The 22681-nt window shown below is 39.3% G+C and overlaps 1 protein-coding gene and 2 pseudogenes across 7 annotated transcripts in view; 2 read left to right on the top strand and 1 right to left on the bottom strand.

The window, feature by feature from the left end:
- The window catches only part of ZNF599 (zinc finger protein 599), a 210213-nt gene that overhangs the window by 27342 nt on the left and 160190 nt on the right, over window positions 1-22681 (bottom strand). The gene's annotated exons all lie outside the window — the stretch shown is intronic.
- Window positions 8545-9405, top strand: LOC143660240 (rho GTPase-activating protein 18 pseudogene; annotated as a pseudogene).
- LOC143659970 (rho GTPase-activating protein 18 pseudogene) lies at window positions 9376-9988 on the top strand (annotated as a pseudogene).

Below are 22681 nucleotides of genomic sequence, written 5' to 3'. Positions count from 1 at the left end.
ACAACTAGACTCATAAGTAAAATTTCAAAAAATTTTAATTTTTTTTTATGCAGGACCACACTTCTGTGCCATGTGACACATTATTTTTAAAATTAACAGAACAAGCAGGAGGATTTTGTTGCAGGGATGTGCGGGGTCGGTAGCCGAGGTTCCTCGCACTCCGCCCGCGTGGGGAGGCCGGGGTTTGCTAAGTCCCGGTCTCGAGGGGGTCTCCGCGCCAGCGAGCGGGGAGTGCGATGATCAGTCGCCTCCGAGGGGCTCGAGCTGGTTTTGGAGCGCGCGCAGCCGACGAGAGAAATGACGACCACGGGACTAGGAGGAGATAGCAAGTCTGCGCACCAGGACGTTTATTTGAGGAAGAACAAGGATTTATATAGCGGTAAGGAGAGGGTGGAGATAATTGGGAGAAGGGATGGTGTCTGATAGTGATGGGTAGGATATGTGTTTGTTTCCGATTGGGTGCGGGGTTTGCACGTATAGTTATATTAGCATGATAATGAGTTAAGCAGGTATATTAATCAGTTAAGCAACATTATAATGTGTGGTTAGCTTTTGTCCTATCAGGTATGAGAAGCAGGATGGTATGATATGAGGTGATATATGCGGTTACTATGCTATCCTATGAAGAGGTAGCTAGCGTGTGGGGTGATATACTTGTCATAGGTTGCTGGGCAGATAGCTGAAAGCTGGGGCCGTTTCTAAAGAGGAAGTTAACTGAGGCCTAGTTTGGTTAAGAAGAATCTGAAGCCTAAGGCCTAGGAGCATAAGTATGGCTATGTATACAACAGGGATGGGCTCGCTGTCTGATGCATATCGCTAATCTATGGCTCTGGGGTTTCAAAGACAGAAGGAGTTTTTATTGCAAATGGTGATGCAAAGAGATCAGAAGACCTGGAGACTCAGATCGGTCTCCCCTAACTGGAGAGCTTTTGAGAATTTTATAGCATCTTGACAAAGGTGGGCTTATGAATACAGTGATTTGAGATGATGACGTTAATGTTAGGAAAATGGTACACAAACCAGGACATGGAGACTGATGATGGCAGGCAGGAAATTTATTGAGAGCCTCCGGGGAGGTGGTCTTACCTCCAGCCCCCTTTGGGGAGGACAAGGAAATATCTTTTATATTCCTTATAAAATTCCTTATATTATCTTTTATATTTTATATTCCCTGGTGGGTGCAGGGAATTGGCAGTTTCCCATTGACCACTTTAAAAAGTGAGGGTCACCCAATGTTAGGGTTTGTTCATATGAAACTTAACCCCACAAAGGATAGGCTAAGCCTACTTAAAATTAGGCCTAAGAGTCACCCCCAAGAGAACCTCTTTTGGTGCTCAGATGTGGCCTCTCTCTCTTAGCCAACACAACAAGCAAACTTACTGCCCTCCCCCTCTCTATATGGGACATGACTCCCAGGGATGTGGACCTTCCTGGCAATATGGGACAAAAATCCTAGAATGAGCTGGGACTCAGCATCAAGGGATTGAGAAAACCTTCTCAATGGAAAAGAGTAAGAGAGAAATGAGACAAAATAAAGTGTCAATGGCTGAGAGATTCCAAACACAGTCAAGCGGTTATCCTGAGGTTATTCTTATGCATTAAATAGATATCACCTTTTTAGTTAAGGCATAACAGAGAGGCTGGAGGGAACTGCCTGAAAATGTAGAGTGGTGTTCCAGTAGCCATGTTTCTTGAAGATGATTGTATAATGATATAGCTTTCACAATGTGACTGTGTGAATATGAAAACCTTGTGTCTGATGCTTCTTTTATCTACCTTATGGACAAATGAGTAAAACATATGGATTACAAATAAATAATAGGGGGAGCAAATGTTAAAATAAATTTAGTAGATTGAAATGCTAGTGATCAATGAAAGGGAAGAGTAAGGGTATGGTATGTATGAACTTTTTTTGTTTTCTTTTTATTTCTTTCTCTGAACTAATGCAAATATTCTAAGAAATGATCATCATGATGAATATACAACTATATGATGAGTATACAACTATGTGATGAAAATAAAAGAATGAAAAACTATATAAACAAGGTTAGTAGCCTCAGGCCTGCTAATGTTTAAAAAAAGGGGGGTCAAACAGGAGGTTTACAGCTCTTCATTGGTGGGTTTCAGCTAAGCTTGGCAGTTACTGACAGGGCAGTAACTAGGAGTTACAGAGGCATTGGTTCTGTCTAGGGTATTGCCATATATGATGAATGAAAAATGCAGTTTGATAAGGGGCCCCTTTAAATTAACCTAGACAAAGGGGCCTTTACCAACCACAGAGATTCCCTGACAGTTAAAGATAATCTAATTATGGAGCATGTGCAGTATCAGAAGAAAGCCATATCTCAAAGAGAATAAATGCTTCCCTGGCTGTGGAAAAGAAAATAATTTATTAATAATCTTAGAAGAACAGGCACACAGCCAAAATATGGTGGTTGACAGGCCAAACAATAGGAGGCAGCAACATTTATACCCTAAGCCTAACACACAAGTCCCTCCCCTGTTTCTGCATTGGCTGGGTGTTCCAGAGGTTACAGCCTATCCAGGAGGCCGAACTCACAATTTTTCCCATATAAAGAAATGGTGCTGAACCCCAAGCTTACATCAGAGGCCCCTTTGCCCCACCAGCCTCTCACCCGTGGAACCAGTCTGGGCTGGTTTTGCAGGCTTTGTTTATCTAGTAAGTTTCGTTTTCCCCCACTCTGCACCATTTTGTGTGAAAACTAAATTTGATTTTATTTTTACAGACAGCTTATATACTTGGTCATTGGACATATATAAGGAAAATGGCAGCTTAATATGATTATGGGCGTGATTTTTAATGTTGCAGTGAGGTATGTGTTAGAATGATAGGCTTGAACCCCGAATAAGGGGCAAAAATAACAGAAGCCATCCCCCACTGACACCTGCGCCATATCGAAACAGACTGTTCCATCCACATCCAATCTGCACTCCTTCCTCACCTCAGCCAACAGCTCAAGGTCTTCTCCTGTTCAAACAGGCTCCCTCCCTCCCCCTGGGCCAAGGGCTCAAGGTCCTTTCCTGTTTGGCACCTCTCAAACCCTCACATTACTTATCACCCTGCCTAGTCCCTCAAATATAAAACATACTCCATTATTCTCCCTAGTGGGCTGAAGTTTGACTTCAGACCTCCACCATGATGGTGCCTGAGTAAATCCCTTTGTCTGCGATCAGTTTGTCTCTGGGCCCTTTTCAAACCTAACATTTTGGTGCTGAAACCCAGGAGGCTTCATTGAAACAAACTGATCATTGGGGAGCCTCCACTTCGCCACTGCCAACAAAGCAAACAGCACTGACACTAATTCTGCAGCTGGGTGAGTCTTGGAACTTTCTGGAAGGAAACTGTTCCCTAGCAATTCTGTTTCTGAAGGGCAACTGTCCCCTAGCCATTCCATTTCCTAAAAATCCTAGCACTAGGTCTGTGACCCTCTCTGGCAGTGAAGAACTGTCTCCTAGCCTTGCCTCCCAGGGGCTCTAGACATGCCTAGTCCCAGAATCAGTCACCTGTTTTCCTTAGGTTGAAGATAAGGGACATGGGGACATCTGTCTCTCCCACCTTTAACCCCCTGTCTGAGGTTCCTAGACTCACCCATTTCTAAGGGGAGTCTTGGTCCCTCTCTGGAGGATCCAGTCACCTCTTCATACCTGTCTCTTTCTTTTCTCTCCACTCCTTAGGTCTCTAAGACATCCACCCATAGGCAGCACTATTCTGTTCCCCCAAGGACACCCCTTTAGGGTGCTTCTCTGTAATCTTAGAACTCTCTATTGGGGGAGGGGGCGATATCCCACAAATAAAAAAAAATCATTTTTTTCTCCCCATCAATTTGGCTACAATATAAATTAAACAATAACAACCAATGGCCCAAACATGGTACTTTTTGACATTCAACTCCTCTGAGACCTCAAGGACTTCATACAGTGCAATGGCAAATGGTCTCGGGTACTTTACATTCAGGTTTTTTCCTCTATAACTGTCCTTCCCTCTGCCAATCCTGTACCACCTACCAAATTTTGCTCCTCCATAATGTCCTCCTCTCACCTCCCCTTCTCTTAGGAAATCAGAAAAATACTCTACAGAGTCCTCTACAAATTTCCATCTTCCTGACCACAAGATACCCTTTCCCCACAATACTCCTCAATTTCCTCTAAGCCCACTTCTCTTTCTTCCTGGTCTTCCTCACCAATACCCCCTCCCGCTCTCTGCCAAAATTGTTTCACTTATCAAATCCTTCTCCCCCCCCAACTCTTACTTTAATCCCACCAAAGACCTTCCCCTTAACTCCTCTCCCCCAGCTCCCTACACAGCCCCTCCCAGTCAAGCTGCTGCTGTAGCCAGAAAATAACACCCTTCCCCTCTTCCCTCCCCATCTCCAGATTCCATCCCAGTTTCAGCTCTCCTCTGACCCCTCCCCTCCTCCTTTTCCCTACAAAGCCCCCTCCTAACCAAGCTATAGCCTCTTGGAGAGTTCCCTAGAGTCAGCTGATTAAGGAAGAGAAAACTCAGGCCTAGTTTACAGATAATTCTGTATGATATGCAGGGACCACCCAGAACTGGACAACTGCAGCACCACAACTCCTTTCTAGGATGTCCTTAAAGGACAGTGGTGAGGGAAATCTTCCCAGTGGGCAGAACATCAAGCAGTGCGACTTGTTGTTCATTTTGCTTGGAAGGAGAAATGGTCAGAGGTGCATTTGTATACTGACTCATGCGCTGTTGCTAATAGTTTGGCTAGATGGTCAGGGACTTGGAAGAAGCAGGATTGGAAAATTGGTGATAAAGAGGTCTGGGGAAGAGGTATGTGGATAGACCTTTCTGAGTGGGCAAATAACTTGAAGATATTTATATCCCATGCGAATGCTCACCAGAGGGTGACTTCAGCAGGGAATATTTTAATAATCAAGTGGATAAGAAGACCTATCTTGTGGATGCAAGTCATCCATTTTTGTCATTACTCCTGCCTTGCCCAATTGGCTCATGAAAAAGTGGGAAGGTGGTAGGGATGGAGGTTACACATGAGCTCAGCAACATGGACTTCTGCTCACCAAGGCTGACCTGGTTCTGGCCACTGCGGAGTGCCCATTCTGCCAGCAGCAGAGTCCTACACCCAGTCCCTGATATGGCACCATTTCCCAAGGTGATTAGCCTGCTACTGGTGGCAGGCTTATTACATTGGACCATTTCCTTCATGGAAGAGGCAGCAATTTGTTCTAAGTGGAATAGACACATAGTGCGGATATGGGTTTGCATTCCCTGCATGCAATGCTTCTGCAAAAACTACCATACGTGAACTTATGAAACGCTTTACCCACTTTCATGATATTCCACACTTGGAAGTGATTAAGAAACCCCTTCACAGAAAATGAAGTGTGGGAATGGACAGATACTCATGGAATTCTCTGGTCTTAACATGTTCCCTAGCAGCTGCATTGATAAAATGGTGGAATGGCCTTTTGAAGACCCAGTTACAGTGATAACTAGGTAGCAACACCTTGCAGGGCTGGGAGAGTGTTCTCCAGGAGGCTGTGTATGCTCTGGATCAGCATTCACTTGTATGAGGTTGCTTCTTCCAAAGCCAGAATTCACGGGTCCAGTGGTGGAAATGGGAATGCCCTCACTATCAGCCCTCACTATCCACTGGAAAATATTTGCTTCCTGTCCCTGAAACCATAAGCTCTGCTGGTCTACAGGTCTTAGTTCCAAAAGGAGGAGTGCTTCTAACAGGAGACAACAATGATTCATTAACCTGGAAGTTAAGACTGCCACCTGACCACTGTGGGTTTCTCACGCCACTGAATCAACAGGCATGAAAAGTGATTACTGTTCTTTCTCCAGTGATTGATCCTGACTATCAAGGGGAAATAGGACTACAACTACACAATGGAGGTAAAGGAGAGTTTTCTTACAGGAAAGATCCCCTAGGGCATTTTTTAGTACTACCATGCCTTGTGATTAAAGTCAATGGAAACTGCAACAACCCAGTCCACACAGGACAACCTATGGCCCAGAAACTTCAGGAATGAAGGTTTGGGTCACTCCACTGGCAAAGAACCATGACCAGCTGAATTGGGTTGGTGAGTGTAAAGAGAACATGGAATGGGTAGTAGAATAAAGTAGTGATAAATATGAACAATGACCATGCCATTTGACCAGTAACAGAGATGGGCACTGTGATTTTATGAATATCTCCTCCCTGTTTGGTTATGAATATGTTTGCATTTGTACATAAGCAAATATCTTGTTTTCCTCTTATCATGTGACATAAGTTCTATTGTTCATGGTATAGTATTTAAGTAATAAAATATGAAGTTTAAGAATTAATGTTACCTAAAGACTTGCACCCTATTCTGGAGAGATATAGGCAGACAGCTTAGTATTGTTAGGTAAAACATATGTCTGTTATTGTGTTCTGTTTTGAAATTAAGCATGTTTCAAGGTGATGTGTATAGCTGCTAAGTTGGCAACAGGTGGACTCTGATGGTTAGGTTCCGGTGTCAACTTGACCAAGTGAAGATCCCTAGTTGTCTGGTCAGGCAAGCACTGGTCTCACTGTTGCTGCAAGGATATTTTGTGGTTGGTTAATAAACCAGAAGGCTGGTGTATTAAATCATCAGTCAACTGATTGCATCTATGGCTGATTACAGCTGTGATCAGCTAAGGCAAGTCTCCCATCAATGAAATAATCTAATCAGTTGAAGAATTTTAAGGAAGAAAAGAGACTCTTTCACTGCTTCTTCAGCCAGTGAACCTCTCCTATCCAGATCCTTCATTGGAACTGTCAGCTTCACAGCCTGACCTACACATTTTGGACCCTTCCATTCCCATGGTTGTGTGAGAAATTTTTAGAAATCTCATATTTACAGATATGTCTTGTTGGGTCTGTTTCTCTAGAGAACTCTAATTGATACAACTATATATTTTACACAGTTCTGTACATTCAGTTATGGGTTGTTTCTTTTATTCCTATCTTGACCATTTTTTATTTTCCAATTTTGTTTAAATAAAATTATTGAAGTTGACGTCCCAAGGAACAAATTAGAGGACTAATTTATTCCCTTAATAATTTTAGAACATTAGTTGTCATGAGGAACATGTTGTTGGAAACTGGAGGAAAGTCTATCCTTGTTATATAGTGGTAAAAAGCCTAGTTTAATTATATCCTACAGTTGTGTAGAAAGCAGAACAGGTAAGTGATGAACTTGAGAATTTAGCTGAGATTTCTATACAAAGTGCTGAAAGTGAAACCTGGTTTCTCTTGCAGCTTATTCTAAAGTGCAAGTGAAAAAGAGAAAATTTGAGAGGAGAACTGTTAAGCAAAAAGGAACCAGGACTTGATGATTTGGGAAATTTCCAAACAGCAAAGGATGTTAAAATTAGCTGAATCAAAACTGGTTTTCTTCTTTTGTTGAAGTTATTTTGAGTGGGCTGTATGTTATCTGGAAGTAGTGATGTGCTGCAGTTGACCAGCATGGGCTTGTGTGAGCTGATTGCTTCATGTTCAGGAATTTTGTGAATCATTGTTAAATATAGCCATTATTAAAAATTAAAGTATATATATGCAGGGCAAGATGGAAGCATAAAGAGGTGTAAATTTTAGTTAGTACTCTAGAGTAGCAGCAAATAGCCAGGATCTGTCTAGAACAACTATTTGGGGGACATCTGCAATGGGACATGTATTGTACATCAATCTGGAATAGGTGGAAGGGCCAAGATCACAGCATGGAACTATAAGTAAAGCTCCCCAAATCTGGAGGTTGGTACCTCTCCCCCACTGGCATGGCAGGCTGCTGAAGACACTTCCCGGTGGGAAAAGGCAGCAGTCTTTGCCAGGATCAAGGGAAGGTAGCTCAACCAATCTCCAGCTATGGTTTTAATGAACAAATTTGGACTGCTGAATACAAATTCTGAGCACAGATAAACCCAAAGAAAGCAGGAAAGTAACCCTGAGTTTCATCTCTCTGGTAGAGAGGAGATGGGTCTGATGAAGGAAAAACAAAACAAAACAAAAAAAAAATGGAGACTTCTGGAGTTGGCTGAGCTCAGAATACTGGGAAAAAAGGCTGTGCACATTTATAGAGCCTAATACCAACTCCGGTTCTTGACTGGCAAACTAGGGATTGGATCTGAAAATGGATTTATGTTATTTTTTCTCTATTTTTGTTCCTTTTCTTTCTTTTTATAAAAGTATTCTAAGTAGCTCATTAGAGAAAGCTTTGACCATTTTGAAATGTCAGCACTGACCCCAGCATGGGCAGAGTTAAGGTAGGTCTGAGAGACAATGTAACCAGTCAAGTGAAGGGGCTTACTTAAAGGGTGCATCTACCCCAAGTAAAGGGGTGCAGTGCCCAGCTCAATTGGCCACTCCCTTAGGAGAGGCTGGCTGGATGAAGCAGGGAGAGTGATTGTCTCTTCTGAATCTTCCTTAAAAGCCTTTCAATGATTAGATTAAGTGTCACTCATTGGAGAAGACACTCTCCTTAGCTGATTTCAAATATTGTTTGGGAAATTATGCCCTTCCTCTCACCATGAGCTGGCTCTGCACTTCCCAGGGTATCATGCTAACAACCTACCACCCCTGCAGCAAGGACCAAGCAGTGGACGGGAGCCCCAAATAGGAGGGATAGGTAGCCACCTCCAGTTGCAAACATGGCCAGCATACCATGAACCAGGAAAATGCCACCAAAGCAACAGAGAAGCCACCATTTGGTCACTCTGGTTCTCAGGATTCTTTTGATGAACTATCTGTGGAGAAGTATTAGACAGAACTTGAAAATATCAAGAAACCCAATGAGAATAGACAAGAAGACCAAGAGGTAGTCGTTATCAAAGAACCTGATAAGAGAAAACTGTATAGATGGCTCAAGAGGCTCATATGTCCAATCTCTTCAGTGAATCTGCTGAAGAGCCTCAGGAAAGCATGGTGCTTTTATCAACACTGCCATGGACCCAGGCAGCAGCTGTTTAGAAATGGGTAGAGACAGTCTCCCAGACCTTGAGAAAAAAAAAAAACAGCACCAGATTCCTGATGTCAGAGACATCTTTGCTCAGCAGAGAGAGCCAAAGGAAAAAGCTCCAGATGGCAATGAAACACAGTCAGTTGGAACAAATGAAAACAAATATCCAGAAAAAGATGATCAGACATATACCTTCACTGGCAAAAAGGAGCTGATCTACTGGTGCCTGATGAGGTACCTGCCTCTGAAACAGACAGTGGAGCAAGCAGTCAGAAGGGGGACTCAAAGAAGACACAGAAAAGCAAAGGCCACGATGCCCTATTACTTAATTTCAGATTGCCAAAAGATAAAACAGGCACTACAAGATTGGTGACCTAGCACCCCAGGATGTGAAAGAAATTTCTCCAGAGAGTAATTGACAATAAAGTAAACAATAAAAAGATGGTCATGAATGTAGCAGTGGTGATGGTCCCAAATCTCTTTATATGGTAAGCATTATGTTTGAAGTCATTGAGCAGAAAGAATTTGCCATGGCGGCTGGGGCAGCTAATATCATGCACTTATTAAGGATAAAAAAGCTTCTATGGACAATTCCCAAATTTATTGTTAACCAATTGAGGAAGCAAAATGCTGAAAATCTTAAAACAAGCAAACAAAAAGCTTTAAAAAGCCATGAAGAAACTGCTGAAGAAGATGGTTTATGATCAAGAAAAAAAAATATCAAATGATGTTGACATTCCTCAGGAAGTGATATGAGTGCAAGCTCCCATCTTTCCAAAGTTTCCATGGCAATACATCCCATGGAAGAACTAAAAGTTAGTAATGTTCTTACCAGGATTCTCAGCAAAGAAAGTGGGACTGCTCAGACCCTCAGAAAGGGGAAGTTTTTTTGTTTGAAATCAGAAGAAATATTGAAGAATGCTGCCTTTATGATGACACTTATGTGAAGGACTTATATCAGCTCAACCCAAATGCTGAGTGGGTTATAAAGGCCAAGACACCACAGAAGATTTAACAAGCTGCAGATAAACCAGGAGGACTTATAGTACTGTTGGGTGAAGATTGTCAACTAAAGAAATGGCAGGAGCCTTTTATTATTCCACAGTACCCAATTCAATGTATTCCTGTTATAGCAAAATGTTAATATTCATCTCTTTGAATAATTTATTCAAACAATAACATCTTACCTTTCCCCGCGGTATAAATGAAGAGATTTGGATTTTTTTAGTTCATAGGCTGTGCACAGAACTATATCTACTATCAAAAATATAGAACTGTCAGAAACTGCCAATTGTGAACTATGAAATATGTATATATGGAAACTAAATAAAATATATCCATGTGGAAGAACTAGGTTATGGATAACAAGAAGAGTACAAGCCAAACCACTTAGTGTATGCTGTACTCTTCTCAATGGAATTTTAAAGTCATATCTTTTACCTGCTGTGCTATTAGCATTATAAATATGCATTACATTATAATCTGGTAATAGAGAATAATTCTACTTAAAGAAGGATTTTTTTTACTCATAGAAAATCTGGCAGAAGAGTTATTCTTTTGGGTACGAACAACACAGTCACATAAACAAGATTTTGCTTGTGTACTTATTTTAAATATTCAGAATAAATTTATTAAAATGTTTTGGGAAAAAAGACTTCCTTGGATCATAATGGAATGAAGGTAGAATTCAATAACAGGCAGAAGGCTGGAAAATTCACAAATATATGGAGGCTAAACAAAACACTCTTAAACGACCAGTGTATCAAGGAAGAAATTATAACAGAAATCAGTAAACCTCTCAAGACAAATGAATATGCAAACACAATATATCAAAACTTATGCGATGCAACAAAGGTAGTGCTGGGAGGGAAATTTATTGCACTAAATGCCTATTTTAAAAAGAAGAATAAGCAAAAATTGAGGAATTAACTGTACAGCTGGAGGAACTAGAGAAAGAATAGCAAACTAACCCCAAAGCAAACAGAAGGAAAGAAATAATGTAGAATAGAGTAAAAATAAATGAAATAAAAAAATTAAAACAATAAGCAAGATTTAAAGAAAACCAGAAGTTGGCTCTTTGAAAAAATCAAAGAGTTAATAGAAAAGAAGATAGAGGCTACAAATAAAATCAGAAATGGGAGAGGGGACATAACTACTGATCCCACAGAAATAAGGAGGTAATGAGAGGATATGATGAGCACTACATGCTAATAAACTAGACAACATAGATGAATGATAACTTCTTAGAAAAGCATTAACAACCAACACTGACTTGAGAAGAAACAGACAACCTTAACAAACTAATCACAAGCAAAGAGATTGGATCAGTCATCAAGAAGCTCCAAAAAAATGAAAAGTCCAGGACCAGATGGCTTCACATGAGAATTCTACCAAGCATTCAAGAAAAAAGTAATACTTGAGCAATCCTGCTCAAACTCTTTAAAAAAATTGAAGATGAGGGAGAGCTACTTAACTCATTCTATGAAGCCATTACCTTAATACCAATGCCAGACAAAAATACTACAAAAAGATTACAGACCAATCTCTTTAATGATTATAGATGCTAAAATATTTACAAATCAAATCCAGCAGCACATTAAAATAATTATACACCATGACCAGGTGGGATTTATTCCAGGTATGCAAGGATGGTTCAACACAAGATAATCAATTAATGTAATACACCATATCAATAAATCAAAGTGGATAGAAACACATGATCATTTCGATTAATACAGAAAATGCATTTGACAGAATTCAACATCCTTTCTTGATGAAAACATTCAAAGGACAGGAATAGAAGGGAACTTCCTCAATGTGATAAAGGGAATATATGAAAAACCCACAACTAACATTATACACAATGGATGATGTGGAAAGACAGAAAATTTCCCTCTAAGATCAGGACCAAGGCAAGGATGTCACCATTGTTACTGAACATTGAGCTGGAAGTTCTAGCTAGAGCAATTAGACAAGAAAAAGAAACAAAAGGCAACCCAAAATGGAAAGGAAGAAGCAAATTTTTGCTGTTTGCAGATGACATGATTCCACATGTGGAAAATTCTGAAAACTCTGCAGCAAAGCTACTAGAGATAATAAATTGAATACAGCAAAGTGGCAGGGTACAAGATCAATAGCCAAAAATCTGTAGTGTTTCTATGCATTAGTAATGAGCATTCTGAGGAGGAAATCAAGAGAAAGTTCCATTTACCAGAGCAACCAAAAGAATGAAATGTTTAGGAATAAATTTAACCAAGGCCACAAAAGATATATGTTAGGTCGGGAGAACAGGGAAGGTCACCGTGACTCGACCTGTGCAAAATGTGCCGCCCCTTCTGGACATCACTTGACCCCTTTGCTTAAAAACCGCCCGCATTAAGACCCAGGCGTGGACTCACCACCCCCTACCTTGAGTTCTGTGAGTTCCGCCTGGGAGCACAGGAAAAAAACCCCTCACGCTAAGGTTTCTTTGTCTGCCTTTTCTCTCTTTCGCCTGCAAAACCTTTCATCATATACACATAAAACTGTAAGAAATTGCTAAAATAAATCAAAGATGACCTAAATTAATGAAAGAACATACTGTGTTCATAGACTGGGAAGACTAAATATAGTTAAGATGTAAATTCTATGCAAACTGATTTATAGATTCAATGCAATACCAATTAAAATCCCAACACCTTAACTTTGCCAAAAAAGTAAAACCAATAACCAAATATACTTGGAAAGGCAGGGTGCCCTGAATAGCTATAAATATTATGAGAAAGAGAAATGAAGTGGGAAGTCTCACACTATTTGGCATTAAAGCAAATTATACAGCTACAGTGATAAAAAAAAAAAAGCATGGTACTGGCATAAAGATAGATATACTCATCAATGAAATCAAATTGAGTGTTCAGAAATAGACCCTCTTATCTATCAACAATTGAGTTTTGATAAGGTGGTCAAGCCAACTCAATTGGAACAGAACAACCTCTTCAATAAACAGTGTTTGGACAACTGGATATCCATAACCAAAAGAATGAAAGAGGACCCATATCTCACATCTTATACAAAAACTTAACTCAAAGTGGATCAAAGGTCTAAACATTAGAGCTAAGACCATAAAACTTTTAGAAGAAAATGTAGGGAAGTATATATCTTGTGAAAGTAAGGTGGTTTCCTAGACCTTACTCCCAAAGAGAGAGCAATGAATAAAGAAATAGACAAATAGAATCTCCTCAAATGTAAACACTTTTGTGCATCAATGAACTTGTCAGGCAAGTAAAAAGGGAGCTTGCACATGGGAGACAATATTTGGAAACCACATATCAGATAAGGGTTTAATATCCAGAATATATGAAGAGATTCTACAACTTAACAACTGGGCCGGTTTGAAGCTATTATGTACCTCAGAAAAGTCATTTCCTTTAATCCTCATTCAAAATTGCTGGGTGGGGGTGGGTGGGTGCAAGGGTAGTTCAGTGGTAGAATTGTCACCTGCCATGTGGGAGACCCAGGTTTGATCCCCAGTCTGTGTACCTCCTACCAAAAACAAGCAAAACAAACAAAAATTCAATAAATGGTGCTGCTATAATGGGATACAAACATGGAAAAATAATGAAATGTGACCCCACCATGCAACATACAAAAAAAAAAAAATTGCTGGGTGGATTTTTTTTTTTTTGTCCAAAGAGAGATAGGTATGTAATAGGAGAGCAGATGGTCTAGCAGCCCAAAATCTGTCTCCCCAAGTTTAGGGAGTTCAAGGTTTTTAAGGATTTTAGTGAGGGTAGATGAGGTCATTTTGAATAACAAGTTCAAAGCAGAAAAGGAGACTGTGTTATCATTATCATTTCAATAGGAGAACATAAACTGAAAGGAGGGAAGGCAGAGATATCACTTCAATACTAAAGGTGAAAGTTGAAAGGGAGGGAGACAAGTTATCTTTCAATAGCAGAGTCTAGCTGATATGATTTGCAAATGTCCAGGGCTGAAACTAGTTAATACTAACTTCAAATTCTTCATTAACATTAGGGCCTTTTCCCTACAAGAAAATGATCAGATAAAGGGAGTAATGGCTCTTATACTCACAAAGGCACAAGATAAGGGCTTTTACAATCATTTCAGATATCAGAGCAGCTGAATTATACTTTAGGATTTCAAGTATTCTCCTCTGTCTACTCCAATATCCCAGAAAGCAAAAAGGAATGGGATTCAGTAATCAAAATCATCCCTCAAACCCTCATTTCTCAATTACAATTCCTCCCTTGCATTTCATAATTATCTCTTAATCTTGAGGGATATCTGGGTGACATCTCTCAGACTGCTTCAAAGCTGAAAAAGAGTGTTGTCATTAGGGGTAGAGGAATGAAATGAAGAAACCAGTTGTTGTTCTTGGAGAGTCCAGTATTTCTGGGTTTCAGAACTTCTCTGGCATTGAAACATTCTGGAGGTTTTAAGTCTCTGAAAAACAAACTTAAATAGTAAAATTTTATAGAGCCCAGGACACCTTTCAGGGTTTCCAGGAATACTGTTGGTAGGGATTTGTCATACTGTGGTATTTTGCAATATCTGGCTGAAAGTTGCATAAGAGGAATCTCCAGAATGACCTCTCCAGTCCATCTGAAATCTCTTAGCCATTGAAACTCTATTTCTTTACCCTCTTTTGGTCAACTAATCCATGATGCCATAGCCAGGCTCATCCTTGGAACTTAGGTTTCACAATGCCAGGGCCAGTTATGTCTGGTGATGCCAGAACCAGTTATGTTGCACAATGCCAAGGCCAGGCTTACACTCCTTGGAAACTATGTCCTACATGAGGAGGAAGGTCAGAGTTTGGCTTAGAGAGAGACCACATTTGAGCAACAGCAGAGATTTTCTGGAGATAGTTGTTAGGCACTAATAATAAGTAGATTCAGTCTACTATTACAGAAATAAGTTTCATAAGGGCAAGCCTCAAAATTGAGGCCTTGGCTTATTAAATTGGGAGCCCCTCTTGCTTAAGAAAATGTCAGGAATCCACAAGTGGGGAAGTTTAATAGTTCTATTTTTTCTGGGCCAGGAGTGGTTCCTTTGCAGGACTCCACACTCAAGGGCAGGGAGATGGGAAGGGAAGGAGTTGTGGGATAACAGTATTCTTTATATGGTGAGGTGAAGAACATGAGGATGGGGACCTGAAGTCCCTCCACTCAGTTGCTCTGGGTCCATCAGCTCCTTCACCGCATGAAGTATATGGGCTGCATGGGCCAGCAGGGGCAGGCGATCAGGGCAAGTCTTCCAGGCTCAACCGACTCCCCACCTTGCCACACTTGAAGTTGTGATCTCTGGTTGACTATCTCACCCTGAGGTTGTAAAAAAAGCACCCAGGATCTCCGTCGCTGCGGGGATCTAAGGCGGATGTGAAGGCTCTGGTGAGTCCTAGCAGAACTCGTTTTAGAGGAATCACCGCTAGCGCAAAGGCCCGGCGAAGGGTCCTGCCCACCTGCCCACAGCAACTAGCACAGGGAGTGGCCAGAAGCCCCGGGCCGGGAGCCGCGGCTGAGCTTTTTGGGTTTATAAAGTTTCTGTCCTTCATTGGTCAAGACCAGGGGACGCCCTTCAGGGCTGTGGCCAAGTAGTGCCTCCAGGGGCTCTACGAAGTATCGTCCGAATATTTAAATTGATGGGGCGGGCTTTTCTTCTTTGAAGGGTTAGATCTCAGTGGCGCCTGGCCCTCAGAGGTCGCTAATAGACGAGCTGTTCCTTTATCTTCCTGCCTGTGCAATCCTAAACTTTACCTCTCAGGTTCACAAGGTTGTAGATTCAAATTGAAAAATGAAGAAAATGCCATGCATTAAGAATCTCTGTGTAGCAACATGTTGCTCTAATTCAGTAGTTCCCAAACCCTTCACATTAGGAACACCTGAAGGTGGGTTTGTTTGTTTTTTTAAGGCATGTTCTCTTGCCCCACCCAAACCTGATACTCCGAAACTGGAGTTTGGGCCCTTCAGGAAATTTTGATGCTGGCTGCAGTTTGAAAGATGTTCTCATTAAAATCCAGTGAATAAAATGAGAAAAAATAATATCAGACACCTCAAGGGAAGTTATATAAAAAGTGCTTATCACAACTTTGGCACATAGTTACTACTTGCTACATAAGAGCCATTTTTATTATCATCAAGAGCTGTTTTATTATCATACCAAGACATATATGCATTGTTCTAGGAGGCCAAGTCAGAGAAGCTTCTCTGTAGTGCCATTGGGGATTTTTGGCCAAATACAAAATATAATCACTATCTCACACAGCTAGTAGCTTCATAGGTAATCATTAAAATGTTTACATGAAACACACCTTTACACCATTTGCCTCCTTTATTTTGTTTTAAACAGATCATGCAAGAGTTCAAAAACTGTAAGAAGGTAAGTCTAATCCCAAAGGATGGGTTCTTTCTTACACTTGAAAACAACAGGTCTAACTGTCCTCAGGCCAAAGAGGAGAGTGGAGTTGACACAGTTTCAAGTCTGACACAAGTTGAAAAGCCGCTGTTCATCTCCAATTCTTAGGAATCAGAACTTAACCACCCTCCTGCTTCCCCTTTGGCTCTCTGGGCAGCCACACTCAGGTACAAATGTATGACAATGAGTGGCCCAGCCTGATGTCCAGGGATTCAGAACCACCAGATAATGGTCTCATCAAGATTTAATCAGCCTGATCAACCTGAACCTGCAGCCCCCAAACTTGCACTAAATTCTGGGCCGGTTTGAAAACTGAACCACTGAGGATCAATGAGGCAACCATAGGAAAAGGCACACATTTAAAAATATAATGAAGACACAATTTCATAATCACTTCTGCTTATTTTCCATTACTCAAAAGACATGTATATGGTCAAAATAAAGCTGGATGTCCAGGACAAGAAAGAGGAATTATTAAGTAGTTAGTTTCGAGCACAATCCATCAGTTTGGGTACCAGATACCCATTTTATTATGTCTATTATTTATTATTTCTCATTCACATTCAACACTGTTACCTCCTGTTTTATGAGAAAACCCCCAAATCCTATCCAGTCACTGCCTCCATCTTAATGTTAGGATTTCTGTTCCTAACCTAACCTATAAGCAAAATGATAAGCTATTTGTTGTCACTCATTCCCAGTATATAGTTCAGGGTGAGAGACACAGTGGAAGGACCTACTCAAACTGCTGAGAAATAATTGTTAACTTAGATTTCCATACCCAAGAAATGTGTCATTGAAAAAAGAATATGAAGTACAACTATGTTAGGACAAAAATAAGAAATTTAATGGAAAATTAAAGTGAATAAAAAGAAATTATTGTATTTAAGAATGGAAAATGATCCCAGGAGAATGATCTGTGATGATGGAAGGAATGAAGATCCAAGAGAGAGGTGTATCTGTAGATTAATATGACTGTTCATTACCTCTACAAAACATGAATAATATTCCATTATGAAGTTAGAAATGATGGAATTACCATGCACAACATCAATAACATATATATTGAGGTGGGACAAATTTATACTCTCCAGGAAGAAGGTAAAGGTATTCAAAACTCTGCTGACTTCCATGTAAGACCAAAGAAAGAGATGTTTATTTGGTGCTAAATTTATATTTTGGGTAGCACATTACCTAATTTAACTTGTATGGTCAGTTTAGTTGAATATCATAAGTACATGTAATCTTGAATAGGGCATGAGATTTTGGTGGTTGGTACAGGTTAGTGTGATGCCCCAATATATCCCAGAGTAATTTGGGCAGTGAATAAAGAAATATTTACAAAGTCTCCTTGGTGAACTGGAGAGAAAGGAAGAAATATTGAACTTCCCCATCTGGGAAATTCTTGATATACTTGCAAGCAGTGGGGATGACCAATTCAAAGGGCTGAGAGCAAAGGAGAGCCTAAGCCCACTTATGATCATGCCCCAGAGAACCTCTTTTGTTGTTCAGTTGTGGCCTCTCTCTATAAGCCAACTCGGCAGGTGAACTCACTGCCCTCCCCACTACGTGGGACATGACGCCCTGCAGTGTAAATCTCCCTGGCAATGTGAGAGACAGGACTCCTGGAATGAGCCAAGATCAGTCCTTCCTGACCAAAAGGGGGAAGAGAGAAATGAGACAAAATAAAATTTCAGTGGCTGAGAGATTTCAAATAGAGTCATGAGGTTATCCTGGAGGTTATTCTTATGCACTATATAGACATCCCTTTTTAGTTTATGGTGTATTGGAGAGGCTGGAGGGAAGTACCTGAAACTGTTGAACTGTGTTCCAATAGCCTTGATTCTTGAAGACGATTGTATAACTATATAGCTTTTACAGTGTGACCATGTGATTATGAAAACGTTATGTCTGATGCTCCTTTTATCCAGGGTATAGATAAATGAGTTTAAAAATATGGATAAAATATAAACAAAATGGGGAGATAAAGGGTAAAAAATCGGGTAGAGTGAAATACTGATGGTGAATAAGAGGGAGGGATAAGGGGTACGGGATTTATGAGTTTTTTCCTTTTTTCTTTTTCTTTTGTTTTCTGGGGTGATACAAATGTTCTAAAAATGATCATGGTACTGAATACACAATTATATGATGTTATTGTGAGCCACTGGTTGTGTGCTATGGATGTATTGTATGTGTATAAGGATTTCTCAATAAAAATATTTTAAAAACTCCTTGCTCAGAAATACTAAAGGGAGCACTAGAGACAGATAAAGACAGGAGAGAGAGGTGTGGAAAAGAGTACAGAAATGAAGACTATCAGTAAAGGTAAAAAGAAGAAAAATTAGATATGATATATAAAATCCAAAAGGCAAAATTGTAGAAGAAAGTACTGCCAGTACAGTAATAACACTAAATGTTGATGGATTAAACTCCTCAATCAAAAGACTGGCAGAATGGGTTAAAAAGCAGGACCCATCTATATGCTGTCTACAGGAAACACATCTTAGACCCAAGGATAAACATAGGTTGAAAGTGAAAAGTTGGGAAAAGATATTTTGGGCAAATAACAATCAGAAAAGAGCAGGAGTAACTATACTATTATCCAACAAATTAGACTTCCAATGTAAAACAGTTAAAAAAAGACAAAGAAGGACAGTATGTATCAATACAAGTAACAATTCAACAAGAAGACGTAGCAATCATAAATATTTATGCACCGAGCCAGAATGCTCCAAAATATATTAGGAAAACACTGAAAAGAGAAATAGGCACATCTACCATAATAGCTGGAGACTTTAATTCCCCACTCTTATCAATGAACAGAACATCTAGACAGGATTAATAAGGAAACAGAAAATGTGAATAATACAATAAATGAGCTAGACTTAACAGACATTTATAGAACATTACACCCTACAACAGCAGGATACACCTTTTTCTCAAGTGCTCATGGATCATTCTCAAGGGTAGACCATATGCTGGGTCACAAACAAGTCTTAATAAATTAAAAAAGATTGAAATCATACAAAACAGTTTCTCAGATCATAAAGGAATGAAGTTGGAAATCAATAATAGGCAGAGTGCTAGAAAATTCACAAATATATGGAGGCTCAATAACACACTCTTAAACAACCACTGGGTCAAGGAAGAAATTACAAGAGTAATCAGTAAATATCTCGAGGCAAATGAAAATGAAAACAAAACATATCAAAATTTATGGAATGAAGAAAAGACAGTGTTAAAAGGAAATTTATTGCCCTAAATGCCTATATAAAAAAAGAAGGAGCAAAAATCAAGGAATTAACTGTTCACTTGGAAGAACTAGAGAAAGAACAGCAAACTAATCCCAAAGCAAGCAAAAGGAAAGAAATAACAAAGATTAGAGCAGAAATAAATGAAATTGAGAACATGAAAACAATCGAGAAAATCAGCAAAACCAGAAACTGGTTCTAAGAGAAAATCAGTAAGATTGATGGACCCTTAGTGAGGCTGAAGAAAAGAGAGGATGCAAATAAGTAAAATCAGAAAAGGGAGAGGAGACATAACCATTGATCTCACAGAAATAAAGGAAGTAATGAGAGGATACTATGAAAAACTTTATGCTAATAAACTCGACCATGTAGATGAAATGGACAACTTCCTAGAAAGGCATGAACAACCAATATTGACTACAGAAGAAATAGATGGCCTCAAAAAACCAATCACAGGTAAAGAAATTGAATCAGTCATTAACAAGCTCCCCAAAAAGAAAAGTCCCAGGACCAGATGACTTCACATGTGAATTCTACCAAACATTCAAGAAAGAATTAGTACAAATCTTGCTCAAACTCTTCAAAAAAATTGAAGAGGAGGGAAGGTAACCTAATTCATTCTATGAAGCTAACATCACCCTCATACCAAAGCCAGACAAAGATATTACAAGAAAAGAAAACTACAGACCAATCTCTCTAGTGAATATAGATGCAAAAACCCTCAATAAAATTCGTGCAAATCAAATCCAGAAGCACATTAAAAGAATTACAGATCATAAACAAGTAGGATTCATCCCAGGTATACAAGGATGGTTCAACATAAGAAAATCAATTAATGTAATACACCATATCAACAAATCAAAGCAGAAAAATCACATGATCATCTCGATAGATGCAGAAAAGGCATTTGACAAAATTCAACATCCTTTCTTGTTGAAAACACTTTAAAGGACAAGGGTAGAAGGGAACTTCCTCAATATGATAAAGGGAATATATAAAAAACCCATAGCTAACATCATCCTCAATGGGGAAAAACTGAAAACTTTCCCCCTAAGATCAGGAACAAGACAAGGATGTCCACTATCACCATTGTTATTCAACATTGTGCTGGAAGTTCTAGCCAGAGCAATTAGATGAGAAAAAGAAATTCAAGGCATCAAAATTGGAAAGGAAAAGTAAAGTTCACACTATTTGCAGATGATATAATACTATGTGTCAAAAAACCCCCAAAATTCACAGCAAAACTAGTAGGGCTAATAAATGAGTACAGCAAAGTGGCAGGGTTACAAGATCAACACTCAAAAATCTATAGTGCTTCTATACATTAGTAATGAATAATCTGAGGGGGAATTCAAGAAAAAAATTCCATTTACAATTGCAACCAAAAGAATAAAATACTTAGGAATAAATTTAACTAAAGAGACAAAGGACCTATACAAAGAAAACTACAAGAAATTGTTAGAAGAAATCACAGAAGCTCTAAATAAATGGAAGGGCATACTGTGTTCATGGATTGGAAGACTAAATATAGTTAAGATGTCAATTCTACCTATATGCTGTCTATAGGAAACACATCTTAGACCCAAGGATAAACATAGGTTGAAAGTGAAAGGTTGGGAAAAGATATATATATATATATATATATGAAGATATATATACAAAATTCTAGCAAATCGAATCCAGCAACACATTAAAAGAATTATACATCATGACCAAGTAGGATTCATCCTACTTCATTCTGGCACTCCGCCTATTATTGATTTCCAACTTCATTCCTTTATGATCCGAGGAAGTGTTGTGTATGATTTCAATCTTTTTAAATTTGTTAAGACTTGCTTTGTGACCCAGCATATGGTCTATCTTTGAGAATGATCCATGAGCACTTGAGAAAAAGGTGTATCCTGCTGTTGTGGGATGTAATGTCCTATAAATGTCTGTTAAGTCTAGCTCATTTATAGTAATATTCAGATTCTCTATTTCTTTATTGATCCCCTGTCTAGATGTTCTGTCCATTGATGAGAGTGGTGAATTGAAGTCTCCAATTATTATGGTATATGTGTCTATTTCCCTTTTCAGTGTTTGCCATGTATTCCTCACGTATTTTGGGGCATTCTGGTTCGGTGCATAAATATTTATAATTGTTATGTCTTCTTGTTTAATTGTTCCTTTTATTAGTATATAGTGTCCTTCTTTGTCTCTTTTAACTGTTTTACATTTGAAGTCTAATTTGTTGGATATTAGTATAGCCACTCCTGCTCTTTTCTGGTTGTTATTTGCATGAAATATTTTTTCCCAACCTTTCACTTTCAACCTAGGTTTATCTTTGGGTCTAAGATGTGTTTCCTGTAGACAGCATATAGTTTTTTAATCCAATCTGCCAGTCTATGTCTTTTGATTGGGGAATTCAGTCCATTAACATTTAGTGTTATTACTGTTTGGGTAATACTTTCCTCTACCATTTTGCCTTTTGTATTATATATAACATATCTGATTTTCCTTCTTTCTACACTCTTCTCCATAACTCTCTGTTCTGTCTTTTCGTATCTGACTCTAGTGCTCCCTTTAGTATTTCTTGCAGAGCTGGTCTCTTGGTCACAAATTCTCTCAGTGACTTTTTGTCTATAAATGTTTTAATTTCTCCCTTATCTTTGAAGGACAATTTTTCTGGATATAGAATTCTTGGTTGGCAGTTTTTCTCTTTTAGTAATTTAAATACATCATCTCACTGTCTTCTAGCTTCCATGGTTTCTGTTGAGAAATCTACACATAGTTTTATTGGGTTTCCCTTGTATGTGATGGATTGTTTTTCTCTTGCTGCTTTCAAGATCCTCTCTTTCTCTTTGACCTCTGACATTCTAACTAATAAGTGTCTTGGAGAACACCTATTTGGGTCTATTCTCTTTGGGGTGCACTGCACTTCTTGGATCTGTAAATTTAGGTCTTTCATAAGAGTTGGGAAATTTTCAGTGTTAATTTCTTCCATTAGTTTTTCTCCTCCTTTTCCCTTCTCTTCTCCTCTCGGGGCACCCACAACACGTATATTT

The sequence above is a fragment of the Tamandua tetradactyla genome, chromosome 16 (genome assembly GCF_023851605.1).
Source record: "Tamandua tetradactyla isolate mTamTet1 chromosome 16, mTamTet1.pri, whole genome shotgun sequence".
Taxonomy (NCBI): Eukaryota; Metazoa; Chordata; class Mammalia; order Pilosa; family Myrmecophagidae; genus Tamandua; species Tamandua tetradactyla.
This window is presented reverse-complemented; position numbering and strand designations above follow the sequence as displayed.